At 35.5% G+C, this 7,834-nt stretch overlaps 1 pseudogene; it reads right to left on the bottom strand.

Moving 5' to 3' along the window:
- Nucleotides 1-5,669: 5,669 nt before the first annotated feature.
- On the bottom strand, nt 5,670-5,981 carry LOC112931039 (large ribosomal subunit protein eL30 pseudogene; annotated as a pseudogene).
- Between the last annotated feature and the right edge of the window lie 1,853 nt (nt 5,982-7,834).

Here is a 7,834-nt window from a genome sequence, read left to right as displayed (position 1 = left end):
ACTATGAATTAGCCATTTTGAAAAAGCAAAGAAAGTAGAGCTAAGATTAGAGGAAATTTAGTGCACTCTTTTTCACTTTACTATCAAGGAAATGGAGGCCCAATAAATACATTTTAAATGAATCTTCTTATTCTATTGGACCACTTGCTTTGAGAACTTGCAGATGCTTCCCTCCACCCAGTTCAAAGGGTCCCAGGTCATGGGATCCACTACAACATTGTTGACATTCTGGCATCAAATAAGAGGATTTTTTAAAAACTGGTTTAATCCAGAAAAATTCAGAGCACAGAGATCTCTTTAAACCAAATATATCTGGTTTATTGACCTATCTCAGTTTTCTATTTTTATACTTAACCCTCTACTCCCACCCCTCACCATTGATTTATGTTAAATATTCCCTTCCCTCCTGGATAGCAGATATCTTAACAGCATCTTAGGGAAAGAAATCATAATTTCCTGGTAATTGATTTTTAAAAGTCTGATTTGTTTGAAGTTCCAATCCAATATCTGATTCAAAAACTTGTCCTTATCATAGTTCCTTATCATAGGGACTGTAGTATGTATGTTTGTGTTGGGGGTGAAGGGTAAGTATTACCTAATCTTTTATTCGACATCCCCCACCCTCACACTGGGGGACAGAATGAGCTCATTTAGCCTCCTCCTCTCCTTCTTCTAGGCTCTAACCCTTCATTGTGTTAGAAAAGGGAAGCAGGCAAAAGAGGACAAGAGTCTCCTATTTAACTGACTGGTTGTGTTCTCTCTGTTGTTTGTTGATGCTTGTCTGGTCAACACTGACTGCCTGACCACTGTTCCTATGTCTTGTGGGGTAAGAGGCATCCAAAAGGAAGCCTCTCCAGTATCCATTCCTTGGTGTGAGAGGTGTGGCCCTGATTCAGCTCCTAATCTCCATACTCCCAGCTCCTACTTCAGCTATTCACCTTTACCTCATATCCTGTTGTTACTCCCTTTCTATACTGAGACTCCTAAGTGGCTCCTTAAAAAATGATTCAGGCCTGTGAATCTTTAGTGATGTCTACTTGACCTACAATACCTCATACATTTTGGTAATTCAAACAGAGCAAAGCTGTTTGGAAGGGAAAGAAATTGAAGGCAAACATATTGGAAAAGAAAAAGTAAATTGTTCTATACATGCAGATGACATGATTGTCTATGTAGAAAATTCTATGTAGTCCACCAAAGGCTTGCTATAATAAATGAGTTTAACAAAGTTGTAAGATATAATGTCAATATACAAAAGTTAGTCATATTTTTGTATACTAGCAATGAACCGTTGAAAATAACAACATCATTTATAATAATATCAAAAAATATAAATACTTAGGAATAAATTTGACATAAGATGTGCAAGACCTATGCACTGCAAATTAAAAAAAAAATTGCTGAGAAAAATTAAACGACCTAGTTAGCTGGGGAAAATATATCATGTTTATGTATTGAAAGATTCAATATTGTTAATAATTCTCAGTGCATTATATCTCAAGAGGGTATATAATGTCAATAAGTCTTGTTCCTAGTGGTGGTAAACTTGACTGTTGGCTTAAGTGGCATTTACCAGATTTCTTCACTGTAGAGTTACTATTTTCTTTTTTGTAATTAATATTTATTTTGAAGGAGATATATTGAGGCCATGCAAATACTCTATTTCTTTTTAAACTTTTACCCACTAATTTTAGTAGCTTTTAGTAGATTGAGCCTGTAGCAATTATTACAGTGGGTTTCTAATGGTGATATTCTATTTTCTTCATGTTTTCTACATTTATTCACTGTAATTCTTCTGTAAGGAACAATAGTTCCTTCTTTCTCATTATTCAGCTATTTTTAAATATCAGTATGGAACCATAATCATTTAGTTTATTATTTGTGTCTTAATCCAACATTATCATTATTCATTTTGTCCAAATTATTCAAGATTTGGCTGTTGGGAACTCCTGTGACTTTCATTGGATCTTCATCCTTTCTTGTGAGTGCTTCCTTAATTTTTCATATCACAGAATGTTCCAGGGTCATTTTTTTAAAATTGAAGTATTGTTTACACATGTTACATTAGTTTCAAGTATACAGTATAGTGATTCATAGTGATTAATATTTTTTTGATTGGTGGTGATTGATATTTATTTATTTATTTATTTATTTATTTTTGAGAGAGAGAGCATGAGCAGAGGGAGGAGGGGAGAAAGGCAGAGGCAGGGAGAGAGAGAATCTTGAGCAGGTTCCATATCTAGCATGGACTGTATCTTATGACCCTGAGATCATGACCTGACCTGAAATTAAGAGTCGGATGCTTAATGAACTAAGCCACCTAGGCACGTCCATAGTAATTGCTATTTAAACTCTATTAGATGTAAGTGAAATCATATAGTATTTGCCTTTCTCTGCCTTATTTCACTTTGAAAAATGCCCTTTAGGTCTCTCCATATTGTTGCAAAAGGCAGGATATAATCCTTTTACATGGCTGAGTAATATTCCATTATATATGAATATGTGTATATATATATATACTTATATGCATCACATATATATTCTATTATGTATGCCACTTCTTTACTTTTTCATCTATTTATGGACACTTGGATTGCTTCCATATCTTGGCCATGATAAATAACACTGTAATGAACATAGAAGTCCAGGCTCATTTTTTATATCGTTGCTGATCCTGCCCTGAAATCAATTATTGTTCCAAAGATCCCTGGATATTTTTACTGGATAATGATATTTAGAAACCAAGATCCAGGCACTAAATGAAATCATTACTATTGGGATGTCACTGTTTATAGGTCCTCTCAGTGGGGCAGAGCTGGGAAATAAATTTGCTATTTAATGTATGTATGGATGTATACAACCCATGTTGCATTACTTTTATGTTTTTATTTATTAAATTATTTAGAACATTTTAATGACAAGCTAAAATTTAGTTATGCCAATGTAATTTTAAACATGAGTCCCTTCCTTATTTATTTATAAAATAGATATATCGAGGTTTTTAGAAATTCAAATTACTGCCTGAGTATGAGAAAATAATTTTTATTTGAGACTACATCCTTAAATCTTGAATCACATGTTAGGAACTAACTGACTTTTTCAAGTTACAAATGAAGCAGAAAATTACAAATGGAAAGGAGCTCAGAAAGCAAAGCCTAAGTGTTTCCAGAAGTTTCATCAAAAAATGGAAATTTTAGGTTAAACCCTATGAAAGTTATAAGCAGTTTAAGTTATAAGCATATAAGTTATGGCAGTTTCATTTGCTACAAATCATAGAATTGGATATGGAAGCCTCTGGTTCAATATCTCCTACCTCTAGGCTTTCACCATCCTGAAAGGAATCCTTAGTTAGGAGATGTGACCTTCCTTTGTAGATAAAAAGATGAACCAAGCCAACCAGCAGGGTTGATGGGAAGTTACCAAAATTGTTTCCATGATGAAGTACACTAGGAGAACATGGACTAGAATAGTCCCACCACTGTGTATTCATAGCATATTTCAATATTGTCATCCATGAAAGAAGATTTGTTGAGATTAAGTATTAAATCAACAATAAAAATAATTTTGTATATATATAATTAAGTACATACAACTATATATAATATATACTGTTCCACTAAAGGGCACTATGTGAATTCTAACTCTTAAAAATACACTTTGAAATATTTATATAACTAGAAAAGATCCTAAAGGATATTTAATAATCAAGAGCACATACTTATTACCTGGCTGTCCTTTCATAACTATAAATGCTTAGGGCATCATATAGGTTTTTACAGAGGCATTGCAGCTTTGGAGCATGGGCTGAAAACATCTGACACTCAACATCATTAGTCATTAGGGAAATGCAAATGAAAACCATACTGAGATGCCATTTCACACTCATGAGAATGGCTACAATAAAAACAAGCTAAAAATGCAGAAAGTAGCAAGTTTTGGGGAAGAGGTGATAAAATTGGAATCATTATACATTGCTGTAGGAAGTGAAAAATGGTTCAGCTGGTGTGAAAAACAGTTTGGTGGTTCCTCAAAAGTTAAACACAGAATTACCCATATGACCCAGCAATTCCACTTCTAGGTATATACTTCAAAGAATTGAAAACAGGCTGTTCTGACAAATATTTGTGCATGTGTATTTATAGCAGCATTATTTACAATAGCAAAAAGGTGGAAAAGCCCAAATTTTCATCAATAGATGAATGGATGAACAAAATATGGTGAATCCATATAATGGAATATTATTTGGTCATAAAGAGGAATTAAGTGCCAATAAGCTACCACATGGGTGAACTTCAAAAACATTATGCTAAGTGAAGGAAATCAAACACAGAAAGACCACGAATTGCATGATTCCATTTATATGAAACATATAGGAAAGGTAAATCAAATTGAACTTCAATAAAAACAAAACACACACACACACACACACACACACACACACACACACACGGAAAGGTAAATCAATAGAGATAGAATGCAGATTGGTGGTTTCCAAGGCTGGCAGGAGGGGAGAGTAGGGAGTACCTGCTTAATGGGTAAGGGGTTTTATTTTGGAGTGATGAGAATGCTTTGGAACTAGTAGAGGTGAGAATTGTACAACACTGACTGTACTAAGTGAGCTAAATTGTGTAGTTTAAAATACTTAATTTTATGTTATATGAATTTAACCTCAGTTAAAAACATCTTCTCTTGGGTTATTGTGAAGACATATAAAAAAGGAAAGACATGCTCTTTGACTCAAGTTGTGTTGCAAATATAGTTCTCATACTTGTGAAAATGTACCTGTGCAGGGTCACAATTTCTCAAAGCCCCACCCGGGCATGATCTAATATCATGCATTTTACTAGGCAAGTGTGTTTTTTAGTTATCTCTCTCAGAAAGGGTTTGAATTTGAAACCAAGCTTTAGGAACTTAAAACTAGATCATAGTAGAGAAAATTCAGGAAAGGCGAAAAAGTGTGTATGGGTCATATTTGAGGTATAGGCAGCCCCTTTGGGGATTTATTCCTCATTATGTAAGCAATTAGCTTTTTGATTATCTTTGTGGTTGTCCCTACTATTGTCTTTTATAGGATATGAGAATTGCTTTCGATACTTGGGCAAAACTTCAAGCAATAATTTTAGTGGAGTTGAACTGCTTTAGAACTGTAGTGAGTTCAGAAAAAAAAATAAACATAGCTTTTAGTTTTATCTTGTTTACATTCAAAATGAAAGCACTTTTATTGATTTCTTTGGGGGAGAAATGTGAATTCCTACGCACGGTTGCTTGCAGAAATAAATAGAAAACTGTCAATGAGAAAATAGTAATTATTTTTTGAGCCTACTTAATATTTCAGCATCTTTGAAGTATAGCAATTGGGAAACTTTTGTATCTTTTCATCTTAAAAAGTGCTTGAAGATCACAAGAAATCAGGCAGACTTCATATTCCTATCCTTTGGCCATTGTAAATAATAACACTAAAGATTATTTTCTAATTTATAGCTAATAGTAATTTCTGGTGCTTGACAAACTATTCCTATGGAATTGGAGGCCATGAAAGCAAGTTATGTAAACAATGTAGAAGATACAAAGGAGATTAGAATAGACACGGTCCTTATTAATATCTATGCTTGTATAAACAAAGAATTTAAACTTGATTTTTTTTTAAAACAAGTTCTGGCCAGTGTGATTTACTTTTCCCCAGTCTGTACTGGCATACTTCTAATGATGCCAGAGTCACCTGGATCAATGACAGACGGCGTGTAGAGTCTGTAGTATTTTCCACAAGCTGTGCCCAATTCTATATTATTGCCACTGTCATGATGGACACCACTTCCTCAAGGCTGGGTGGTTATTGGCTAGAATGGCTGGTTTTGCTTTGTCAAATCTGATCATTTTCAGGGTCTGCTTGTACCTCAGCATGCACTTTCCACTTTTTATAATGAATTGGAGCCTAGAATTGATGACATCTGTGACTTTTTCCTCATCTTTGTGGCCACCATCCTCCTGCCTTAGGCTCTCTTGGTCTTGGGCCACCTGCCAAGAGCAGCCACCAAGATGATCAGGGAGGGAGAAAGGAAGGGATAAACTTGATTTTTCCCCCTTCTTAGCTAAATAACTGTGAAGTTAATGATTCTGTGAGGAAGTGTTTGCATAGTTCAGTAGTCTCGGACTCCTAGGAAGAATTTGCCAGGTCTAGTAGAATGTCATAACACTGTCGTATTTGAGAACAAATATTAAAGAAATGTGTTAGCTACAGCTGAGATAAAATATGAAAATCATTTCCAATCTTTTTCTAACTTTATTTTTAATCAAATCTAGATGAAACAACATGGATCTCTGATTAGCTGTATAAAAATGCTAATTTCTTGTGGAAGTGTATTAGTCTCTGACTTCAAAGCTTCCCAAAAGATACAGTATGAGTGAAGCTAAAAATCTATGCCATATCCTGCCATACTATCTTTTCTTCTTATCTATCTTCAGGTACAGTTCAAATCCATCATCTCTATCAATTTCTGCTTTATCAAATATTTATTGACCACTGAGTGTGTGTGAGGGATGCAGACCAATATTGTATAAGACACAACCTTTCAGACAAGTGATTTTAAACTTAGTTGAGGAGAAAGTTCCAGTGGATTGGATAGTCCTTCACTCTTCAAATTCATGTCCCTCCTGGACCCTCAGAATGTGACTTTATTTGGAAATAGGGTTGTTGCAGATGTAATTAGTTAAAATGAGCTTATACTGGAGTAGGGTGAGCACTTAATCCAATATTAATGGTGTCCTTCTAAGAAAAGAAGAGGCACAGAGACATGAGATACAGAGAAGAATGCCATGTGAAGATGGAGGCAGAAATCCGAGTGATGCCATTCTCAGGCCAAGGAGCTCCAGCGTTTACTGGCAGAGCTAAAAGCAGGGCATAGAACAGATTCTTCTCTGGAGCCTGAGAGCATGGCTCTCCTTGGCATCTTGATTTTAGACTTCCAGGCTTCAGAACTGTGAGAAAATACATTTCTGTTGTTTTAAGCCGGCAAGTTTGTGATACTTTGTGATAGCAGCTTTAGGAAACTAATGCAACAATCATAAAAAAAATAAATAATAAAATAAATAAAATAAAATAAAATAAAAAATAAAGCACTGGCTATGTTCCAGATCCTGGTCTTAGAGCCATTTTCTGCTCCAAGGTATTACCACTAATACTTCTGCAGGGAGCAAGCTGAGAATCAGAGAGGCCGAACCACTTGCTCAGTGTTACTCAGCAAGTAGCTCTAAACTTTGTCAGTTTGACTCCAGTGACCATTCTCTTTATTGCGGGAGAAAGCCTGCAGGAGCAGGCAGAGGCAATGGCAATCGCCCAGATGTTTGTGAAGAGCAGAATGGAGAAGCAAAATGGCACATCGATGTGATGGAATGCCACTAAGCAATACAAGGGAGCAAACTCCTACAGCATGCAATAATATGGACAAACCTCAAATGCATCATGCTGAGTTAAAGAAGCTTCACACAAGACAGCACAAACTATATGATTCCATTTATATGAAATTCTAGCATAGGAAAAACTGATTTATGGTGGGAAAAAATCAAAACAGTGATTTCCAACTGTGTGGTAGATGGTCTTTTGGGAAATGGCCACTAAAGTCCCAGACCTTAAGTGTTTCCAGCTGGATCCAAGACCTGTTCTTTGGACACTGTATAACTATGAACACACACCTGTGAGTGAAAGAGCCTGGAAATGCCACAAGGACAGAGACCCTGCCAATTCTGCTCACCATCATTTCCCAGCAACTGCCAAGTATGTAGCTCACAAATATTTGTGGAATGAGAGAATCCCCTCACAAACCAGGAGTGTCTTTTT

Source organism: Vulpes vulpes, chromosome 4, assembly GCF_048418805.1.
Source record: "Vulpes vulpes isolate BD-2025 chromosome 4, VulVul3, whole genome shotgun sequence".
Lineage (NCBI taxonomy): Eukaryota > Metazoa > Chordata > Mammalia > Carnivora > Canidae > Vulpes > Vulpes vulpes.
Note: the sequence above shows the minus strand (reverse complement) of the source record. Positions and strands in the feature narration are given on the sequence as shown.